Below are 10,876 nucleotides of genomic sequence, written 5' to 3'. Positions count from 1 at the left end.
CTATAGATCAGGAACTACACTACAAGAAAAGTGAGGAAGACCTACAGCTTGAGGGATATAGTGATGCTGATTGGGCAGCCGATCAAAATGATAGGAGAAGCACAACTGGATACTGCTTCAGCTTAACTGAAAATGGTCCAGTTATATCATGGAAAAGTAGGAAACAGCCAACAGTGGCACTATCAACCTGCGAAGCTGAGTATATGGCACTAGCAGCCACTACTCAGGAGAGTATGTACCTTGTACAACTACTTAAAGGAATAGACAGCAGCAACCAGCATGTACCAGTGAAGATATACAAGGACAACCAGGGGGCGATAGCTTTATCCAAGAACCCAGTATGCAGACAGAGAAGCAAACATGTAGATATAAAGTATCACTTTGTACGGTCTGCACACACAGAAGGGAAAATAGCTATAGAATACTGTCCTACTGCAGATATGGTAGCTGATGTCCTTACCAAACCAGTGATGAAGGCTAAGGTTGAGAAGTTTAAGGGGTATTTGTTTGGAGAGTGAAGTGTACTGACAGATGTAAAGTTTTTATTTTTGTTATTAACACTGTCAATATGCAAAATGGTTATTTTAGAGTTCTGTAATTCTGTTTTTTTTTGTTTACCGCTATAGAGAGCTATAAACATGTCTTTGAGTGGGAGTGTTAAGCATATTACTGAATGTAAGTGCAAAGTCATGTTAAATAGCCCACCCAGTGATGTCATTATTAGAGCATGCGTGCCTGCGTGCACCATTAAGAGGTAATGTGAGCATGCGCAGAATAAAACGGTCAGAGAGAGAGTTCCCGGACCAAAAAGAGATGGTAGCGGACGTGTATTTCTTCTGTTGATATTAGCCACTAGATGGTATTAGTTAACCACTTTGGATGACTGTAGGGATGCGATAGACTGCTGCAGAAATGTCTAACGTAACAAATCACCTCTCAACACCCCCTTCTTATTCATAGCTTTCAGTGACGTCACCAGCGCGGAGGGCTGGAGGGCAAAAAAAAAAACGTTCCTAACCTATAAACGACACATGTTTACATCTCCTGACAACCATAGCAAAACTAAGATATTAAGATAAACTTTGAGTTTGGGCCACTTCTGACACTTTAACAGCACACGGGACACTATTTATATCGCTAGAAACGGCAAAGTCCGTGCCGGTGTTACGGTTAAAAGAGTTACCGTGTTAACTGGTGACTGTCAGCCGAGTGAGTCTGGTTGTTGTACGTTACGTGTCCTAGCGAAAGCCTCTTTGTTCAGCTTTCATTAAAACATATCTCATAAGTAATTTTTACATTATGATAATACAAAACCGGAACAAAGAGGCGTTTGTTAGGACACTTTCAGTCGCGTTTGTCTGAAAGTCATCAGTTAACATGGTCACTCTTTTCACCGTAACACCAGAATGTCACTTCAGTGATATTGCTGATAGAGGAGAATCCCTCTCCTTACACCGCTAGGGTTGTCACCTTCCAAGCAGAAAAATAAAGGACACCTCAGCAAGGGCCTGACCACCACTGACCCGACGGTGGGGTGAGGCACCAGTTGTGGTGAATCAGGATTTAAAACGTTGTTTTAATGAAGTAATAAGAGTCATACTTAAAGTGCACAATGAAATGCAGCTAACAGGACTTCAGCAGATGATTACTACTAGCTAGGCCTATCTAATTTACAACTTAACTTAAACTTCAAATAAAGTTATTAACTTAACATTAATTCATTAACAGAGTATTATTGAAGTGCTTTTGACACTGCTGTAACATAGAGGGGAGGATGACAGGTTTTTAATTAAATAAACAGTAAGAATTTAATAGTATTTTTATTCATTTATTCTGTCCTTCTGTCTGTCGTTTTTATTGTTTTCTCACGATGAATGATACTATTAATATGGGTTTGAACTATTTTCTTATTGTATTAATGAAGTGTCTACTGTCGATATATTGATGTTGTATTGATGATATCTCGCCCAAATGTCATCTTTTTGTTTTATGTACTGAAAAATGTTCACACTGTCCAAACTATACTGGAATAACCTATCTATAAACATGGGAGAAAATATATTAAGTAGGCCTACAATAGTTTCCTTTTGTTGCAATCTCAGCCCCCCCTGGCGGCTTATTGGAAAATGCGTATGTGTGACGTAGTGGGACAGGTGTGTTCTGGGTAGTGTAAACAAAAGTGTAGCGATGGTAATCAGTCTGAGTCTACGGTGTGAACGTGATGGTAGCGCAGTCCATTCTCCAGCCGAACGCTAGCAAGCAAAGTGCCTTTTATGCCCGTGAATGTGTACCACTGTGAAGTAATAAAGCCCGTTCTTCGGCGCTATTAACCCGGACCACTAGATGCAAGTTACCTGCTACGAGCCAAGTTGTTAGCATGAGACCAGCTCGCTCCCAACTACGGTTTGGAGCGTGGAAGCTGTGAAGGTAACACTGGGGGCTCGTCCGGGATCAACAAGCAAGAATAAAAGTGAGCGAAAAAGAAAAGTTACGTTGGACGGTCGGAAGCAGAATGACAGCGCTCGGAGCTAGAGCTAAAGCTACTGCTAATGCTAGAGGCCTGTCGAGATGGAAACCCCAAACGTAAGAGAGAATTCCAATATTAAAGCCAGGCCATTTTGACGGGACGGGCTCCTGGAAAGACTTTATTCACCGGTTTGAAAGCTGTGCAAAGGCAAACCATTGGTCAGAGGCGACAATGGCGGTTCAACTGAGATTCAGCCTGACTGGCGCGGCCGGAGCTATCGTCCATAAAAACCCCAGATCTGATTTCAGATCAGGATTGTGGCTGAAATAGAGACCGCCTACGGGCCGCGCTCTGAGCACGCAGCAGCCATCGGCATTGAACTGAGACAGAGGGTTAGGGGGCAGAACGAAGCCCTGCACCTCTTAAGGGATGATATCTACGAGAAAGTTTCCATGGTGTATGCTGACCGTACAGAGCTGGAGCAGGACGCCATCACTGTTGAGGTCTTCACCAACGCCCTGGCCGATGCAGAGGTGGTGCAAAAACTACTGGAGCAACAGCAGCGCACCCTGGCGAAAGCATATAACATCGCACACAGCTACGAGACCACCAGGAGGGCCGCCAGAACAGTCACACAATTCATGCAGCCTGGCCAATGCAGTCTTGTCAATCAGAGAGCCAGGGCCCCACGGTACGTGAGAATAACAGCATGCCAGCTTGTGTGGTGCCAGTGGGGGTAGCTGTTTGGTCTATTGACTCGCCAGAGAGGGCTCCAAGATATAATCAGCCGTGGCGCCAGAAGAAAGACACAAATGTCAAAATGCCTATGGGGGATATTCAATGCCACAACTGCTCCGGTCTAGGTCATATGCAGAGAAACTGCCCTTCCCCCCGTCGACCCAGGCAGCAAGCTCGGACAGTCAATAAGTACACAGCACCCGACACAGGTATAGTGGTCACCTGTACAGCAAGTCAGGAAGATGATATGTGTGTTAAAATATTGATATTTGGACTGGAAATGTGTGCTCTACTCGACTCTGGTGTTGCCCCTCCATCTTTTCAACTCCATTCCCACAGAGTTCAAACCCCCAATGGAGCCATCTGTCGCACAGGTCCTACAGGGCATCGGCCCCGGTGGTCTGGCAGTGCTAGGGGAGGTTAACCTACCTGTACAAGTAGGGAGCAGAGCTACCAGTGTTAACTTTATTATGGCCGACACAGCAGAGAGCACAGAGGTTATCCTGGGGCACCCTTTCCTACATCAGACAAGCGCCCAACTGGACTATGGACGCCGTGAGATAACACTCTTTGGAGAAAAGGTACCTCGTTTTAACCCAAGCCATCAGCCCCAAGTGCACATTGTCAGGGTGGCCCGCACAACAGTGTTGGAGTCGGGGTGTGAGTATGTAGTCCCTGGCACCGCCCGCCTCTGCCGTGCTGCTGACGGAGACCTGATGCTGACCCCAACCAAAGGTTTCATCGAAAGGCACCACGTTCTAGTGGCTCACATCATCGTACAGGCGCAGCGGTCCACGAACGTCCCCATCAGAGTCTTCAACCCTGGTGCCTTACCTGTCACGTTGAAGAGAGGCACTGTCGCAGGGATCCTGCAGCCAGCCACGGTGTTGGGGAAGGTGGAGCCCCAACCACCCTTGGCCCAACCGGCCCCTGAACCTATTAACTCTGTCTCTGCTTCTTTACCCAGCCACCTGCAGGTCCTGTATAACGAGAGCTGTGCTAGTCTGCCCCAGGGTGACCACGAGAAGTTGGCCCATCTGCTACGGTCATACGGTGACGTCTTCTCCACCGGGCCCACTGACCTTGGTCGTACTGGCCTCGTGCAGCATGACATCCTCACCACCCCTGGTCCGCCTGTGAAACAGCAACCGCGCAGGATGGCTAGAGACAAACAAACTGCAGCAGACCAGCAGGTGCAGCAGAGCCTGGACACTAGTGTGGCCCAACCCAGCAACAGCAGCTGGGCTGCACCAATCGTTATGGTGAGGAAGAAGGACCAAACGTCACGGCTATGTGTTGACTACAGACCCTTAAATGAGAGAACCATAAAGGATGCTTATCCACTGCCCCGCATCCAGGACACCTTAGACACACTGTCTGCCGCCAGGTACTTGAGCACGCTGGACTTAACATCAGGATACTGGCAGGTGGAGATGATGCCGAGAGCCCGAAAAGCCGCTGCTTTCTGCACCCGTAAGGGCCTGTTCGAATGGAATGTGATGCCCTTCGGACTATGCGATGCGCCGGCCACATTCCAGAGGCTCATGGACCGTGTCCTGGCCGGGCTACAGTGGGAGACCTGTTTGGTGTACCTCGATGACATCATTGTCCTGGGGCGAGACGGCACTGAAATGGTGGAGCGGCTCAGTCAAGTGTTTAACAGACTACGCGCAGCCAACCTGAAACTTAAACCTTCAAAGTGTTGCCTGTTCCGAGAGCAAGTGGCTTACCTGGGGCACATCGTCTCCGCCAAAGGTGTCGCCACCGACCCCCAAAACATCCAAAAAGTGACTGAGTGGCCCGCACCCCAAAACGTCTCTGAAGTGCGTCAGTTTGTCGGCCTGGCTTCGTATTACCGAAGCTTCGTCAAAGATTTCGCCACAGTTGCCAAGCCTCGCCACGAACTCACCAAAAAGTATGCACGTTTTAACTGGATGGATGAATGCCAGGAGGCGTTCGAGCAGCTGAAAAGCCGGCTGACATCAGCACCCGTGCTGGGCTATCCCCTCGACAGTGGCGAGTTGCTCCTCGACACAGACGCCAGTGACTGGGGAATCGGAGCAGTCCTCTCCCAAGTGCAAGACGGTGAGGAGAGAGTGCTTGCCTATGGGAGCAGGAGATTGTCAGCCACCGAGCAAAACTACTGCATCACCAGACGAGAACTTCTGGCAGCTGTCGAGTTCACCTCTCATTTCCGGCAGTACCTGCTAGGGAGATCATTCATCATACGGACTGACCACAGCAGCCTGCGCTGGTTGACTCGGATGAGGGAGCCTCAGGGCCAGCTCGCTTGCTGGCTCGAAAAACTGGCGGAGTACGATTTCCAGGTGATCCATCGTCCAGGGAGACACCACCAGAATGCTGACGCGCTCTCCAGAAGACCCTGCCAGACGTCGTGCCCCTGCACAATGCCAGAGCCTAGCCTCAGTAACCAGCTTCAGCACAAAGGGATTCAGTGCAACATGGCCGAGAGTCCAGCTGCAGAGGATGCCGGGGAAACTCCTGCAGAGCAACCTCCAGTGGGGGTAGTGGTGCCCGAAGGTAGCTATGGAGGCAGCCCCGCAGTCGAGCCTAAGTATCTTCCAGTGGGGGTAGTAGACGCTTTCAGTGACAATCAAGCTGGCTCTCTGTTCCATCCAGTTATCTACAGGGTGAGTGAACCAGCCCAAACCAACCTGTTCGGTGGCTGGACCCAAGAGCAGTTAATCAGTGCCCAAGAAGCTGACCCAGATATAGCACCAGTGAGGAAGTGGATGGACGAGGGAAGTGGCAGGCCACCCTGGGCTGACATAGCACCCTACAGCCCTGCCACCAAAGCCTACTGGTCGCAGTGGAAAAGGCTCTACCAGAGAGACGGAGTTTTGCTGAGGAAATTTTACTGCACAGATGGAAAGGTGTTCTATCCACAGATTCTGCTGCCTCAAGAGTACCGCACCTCAGTGACAGAACAATTGCACAATGGCCCAGTCGGTGGCCACTTTGGAGGAGAAAGGACCCTCGCACATCTCAAGGCCCGGTACTACTGATACAATATGAGAGATGACGTCACTCTGTGGTGCCGCACCTGCACCAGCTGTGCTGAAAAAGCCCGCCCCAAGAAAAGACCTCAAGTCGCCATGGGCACCGTGCTAGTTGGCGCCCCCTTTGAACGGATCGCAGTCGATTTAATGGGACCACTAAATGAAACCGAAAGGCGCAACCGCTACATAATAGTAGTACAGGACTACCTTAGCAAATGGGTGGAAGCCTATCCTGTTCCCAATGAGCAAGCAAGTGGCTGAAAAGATTGTTTCAGAGTGGGTGTGTAGGTACGGAGCTCCACAGTGCCTACACAGCGACCAGGGTACCAATTTCGAGTCAGCTGTGTTCCAGGGAATGTGTGAGTTGCTGGGAATCGACAAGACGCGGACCACGCCGTTTCGCCCCCAGTCAGACGGCCAAGTAGAACGCTTCAGTGCCACCCTGCAGAAAATCATAGCCACCACTGCAGAACGATGCCACTGGGATTGAGACATTATGACCCCATATGTGGTCATGGCTTACCGGGCAACCAAACACAGCTCCACGGGCCTGACGCCTAACATGATGCTGTTCGGACGGGAAATTACAGAGCCATTGGATCTTGTTGCCGGGTTGCCACCTGACTCAGACAACACTACTACCCCTCCATCCTATGTGGTACAGCTTAGGGAACGGCTCGAGCTATCTCACCAGTTGGCCCGGGAGGCGCTGGGAAAATCTATCGAGCGTGCCAAACGACAATATGACAAAAATGGTTGCAGAGTCCAATACCAAGTCGGTGATGCTGTATGGTTCCTGGTCAAAGGCACCAAGAGAGTAAAAAATAAAGTACGAAAGTTCCTGCCTTCCTACGAGGGTCCGTACTTCGTCGTGGGTGTACTGGACGACTTGGTCTACCGGATTAAAAGGGGTCCGAGGATGAAGATGAAAGTCGTTCATCATGACAAGCTCAAAGCTTACCATTCCAGGACAACACTTGACAACGGCTGGGTCTTTAAAGAGGCTGAAATGTGGGCACCGGTGGAGGCGCCACCCCCGTCGTCAGACCCCAGTGCTTCAGAAATCGACATCAGCTCCCTCGACGTTTGGGGCACATCACCAGAGACGGAGGACCCTGCTGTGGAGGCCCTCCCAGGTCTCTTCTCTCCACCACCATCATCGGCAGCTTCACCGAGCTGCAGCCAGCTCCCTTGCCAGCCTGCTGAGCCTTCACTGGACGAAGCTGGAACCCAGCATGAGGCCGGGGGACAAGCTGCTCGTCCTCTTTTGAGCTCCACCCCTCGGCGTCGACCCCGGAGGGTCCACAGAGCTCCTGACATGTTTGGTGACTGGATTGGTCACTGAGCATATTTGCCTGAGGTTGGGTGTAGGCGGATCGCTGCCCTCCTCAGAGGAAAAGAGTTCCAGTAAAAAGAAATTAAGGACAACAACATAAGAGTTTCAGTGTTGTAAAAACAAAAGAGTTCCAGTATTGTCAAAAACAATAGAGTTCCAGTATTGTATCATTTCGAATGTAACTTGACTGTGTTGAGGTTAAAATGTGAAGTTTTATACTGTATGGGTCCAATATAATTGTTTACTATCAACAGTTGGAAATTTGAATACTAATGGACTGCATAGTTTTGTTATAGCATCCTGGGTATGTTTACTGCTAAGAACTTTATTGAGCATGGGTGTGAAACGCATAATGTAAAAGATAACAATTTATTTGTTTAACAGAATATATTGCCCTATTTTTGCACTTAAAATCCTGTACCTTGGAGTGCTTTTATACTAACGTTGTGTTGAGGGGTTAAAGTAATAGTCACATTTTTCTCATTGAATGTATAAGTGTCATGTTTGGGACATTTGCTTACACGTATAAAAGAAAGAATATGCAATATGTTTTCTGCATAAATTGGTCATAAAATGTGTTCTGATCTTCATCTAAGTCTCAACAATAGACAAACACAGTCTGCTTAAACTAATACCACACAAACAATTATACATTTTCATGTTTTTATTGAACACAACATGTAAACATTCACAGTGCAGGGTGGAAAAAGGGTGGCAACCCTAGTATCATCTGTCAATCTTGGTGTTCTGGGGCAGTAATTTGAGTTAACGGCAGTAATATTTAGAATAAGTCAACACTATAATTGATGTCAGGATGAGGAGATGTCCGATGTTTCCCGTCACAGGGGCCGCCGAGGGTCTAACTGCATTAATCCACAAAAACGTCCTCCTTTCTGTTTTTTTTCTCGGATTAAATTCTGTAGAAGCAAAACTCGGTCTCGTCTCCTCGTCGGTTAGTGTATCACATTAAACAACAACTGTATTTCATTTGAAATAAATTAAAAATAAAACAGATAAAAACACGTAGGGGGCAACTGAGAGCAGTAACTTCTCAGTAGCGTTCAGTGGTAGAGAGTCTTTCTTGCCCTCAAAGTGGGCGGTTCCATAAGAGTGTGACGTCACGTGAAAGCTATGAATTGGCGGTCTTTTTAAAGGTCCCATATTATGCTTTTTCTGGTTTTATATGCTCTTTAGTGTGTTTTCCAAGTGTCCTTTGCATGTTTAGGCACATCTATTTGCAAAAATTCAAAGTCCGCGGAAAGAGAGACAGCTGACCAATCAGATCAGACTTGGTACACGTTGGGACTCTGAACGTGGGCACTTCAGAGCCTTAGAGAGAGAGTCAGAAGAGAGCCGGTGCATGGAGCGACAGTTCATGAAAACAGACACTTTTTTATAAGTTTAGCTATTGTGAACATACTTTAGTAGGTACATAGATTAAATATATGAACCCCAAAAAGGACATAATATGACCTCTTAAAGCTGTGAGATTTCCGGTCTCTCCCTCTGCTTTTTCCTCACCAGCTCTGACCTGCAACAGTATTGTTGGTATTGAACTGTCAAAGTCTTACTCGCAGGTATTTAAGCTCTCTTTATGCCTGTGTTACGGCCTCCTTCAGCAAAATAGTTACACTTTTTGGAAGCTTGCTGTGGGCAGAATCAATGAGCTTCTAGGTGGGCGTGTCCTTAAACTTGGCTCCATTCTTTACTCAGAGACTGTAAATATGAATGGATGAAGCCTGAGTGACGTCAGGCATCTGTTCCTGCAGGGGGCGCTGGAGGCTCATCGTCAGCAGCCGCCATGCTGGATGCCGTCCCAGCCTAACTTTCAGTCAACCTAACAACAGGCTGAGAGCTGGAGCTGAGGCGGGTTTTAAGCCTCTTGATGAACGGTTACATCGCTCCCACGCGTCAATCATGTCAGCTATGCGCCTTACGTCTCCAGAGGATTTCACACTTCCACATTGGCCTCATTTTTCCACTTGTTTTTTTTTTTACTGATATTCTGATAGTGAACTCGTTTGAAGGAGATTTTTCTGATATAGAGTATTTAGATGATGTTTTCTACAGAGTGAGAGCTGATGAGAGAGCTCCTCTCAGGTGTTTCTGCTGTCAGGAGTACGGCCATGTTGCTGCAGCGTGCAGAGGAGTTTGAAGATGTGGGAGATGAGGAGGAAATGTTTGTCAAGACTCTGCTGGTGATGATACCCACATTCTCACCAAACCACTTCCCCTTCACTTCTCAAGAAAAGGCTCAGAATGATGCGTCAACACATCTCAGAGCACTAAAATAACATCTGATCTCTGATCTCTCAAACACGACGGACATTCAGAGTTGTATTCAGGAGGACAAGGAGTTTGACCCTCCATGTTTTGTTCACTTTTTGCTCACAGACATAATTATTAAACCTGACTGTTTTCTCAGAAACACCATCTAAAGAGGAGCGTTGCACTTTTCAGACGTTTATCTGAACTCACAATCTTCACACATTTAACTTCCTCCGTCCTCTCCATCTTCTTTTAGAAACACATCTCTTGAATAATGATCAGTTTTGAAACTTTATTAACAAGATGAACATTAATGATTAGCCTTATTTGAACCTTTGCTGTTTGACACACTCTGTCTGACATTCTCATCATAATAAATTAAAAAGGACAAACAGTCTGAGTTATCATGTAAAATAAATATTTCTGTTAAGATAATGAAGGATTTGTTTGTAATCTTTTGATTTTAATGGTTAAAATTAACAGACTTTAAATCTGACGGTGAATCAGAAAACAAATCAAATATTAAAGGCGGGAGTGACCGGCCTGTACTGACCTCTGACCTCTGACCTCTGACCTCTTTACTGATCGATGCAGCTCATCTTAATGATCATCAGTTTATGATCACTTAAACATGTTACATCATGTTTTAATAACTATGAGACATTCATAGAAATGAACACTTAAAGCAGGTTTGAAGTCAAAATGAGGAAGTGATGACATACTAAGAAAGGGAAGTAGATGCAGCGTCTCTTTAAAGAAGCACTACTGAAGAAACTCAGACAGTTAGGAGCGTGACAACGGGAGGACAGAGACGGAGAATCACCATGAACGAGCTCAAATGGATTCAAACTTCTTTACTTCTCACAGCGCTGCTTCAGTTTGCTGGTAAGAACATTTATATCACATATTTAACCTTTTTTTAAACATGATGGATTTAATGAACTCTGAGAAACCACAGATGAAGAATTATTCTCAAACTGATTGTGAATATAATCAACATTTTATTGATTTAGTTTATTCTTTCTCATTTTCTCAGCAGCTGTATTT

The sequence above is a fragment of the Labrus mixtus genome, chromosome 12 (assembly GCF_963584025.1).
Source record: "Labrus mixtus chromosome 12, fLabMix1.1, whole genome shotgun sequence".
NCBI lineage: Eukaryota > Metazoa > Chordata > Actinopteri > Labriformes > Labridae > Labrus > Labrus mixtus.
The sequence above is the reverse complement of the archived record's forward strand: the minus strand, read 5'-3'. Positions refer to the sequence as shown.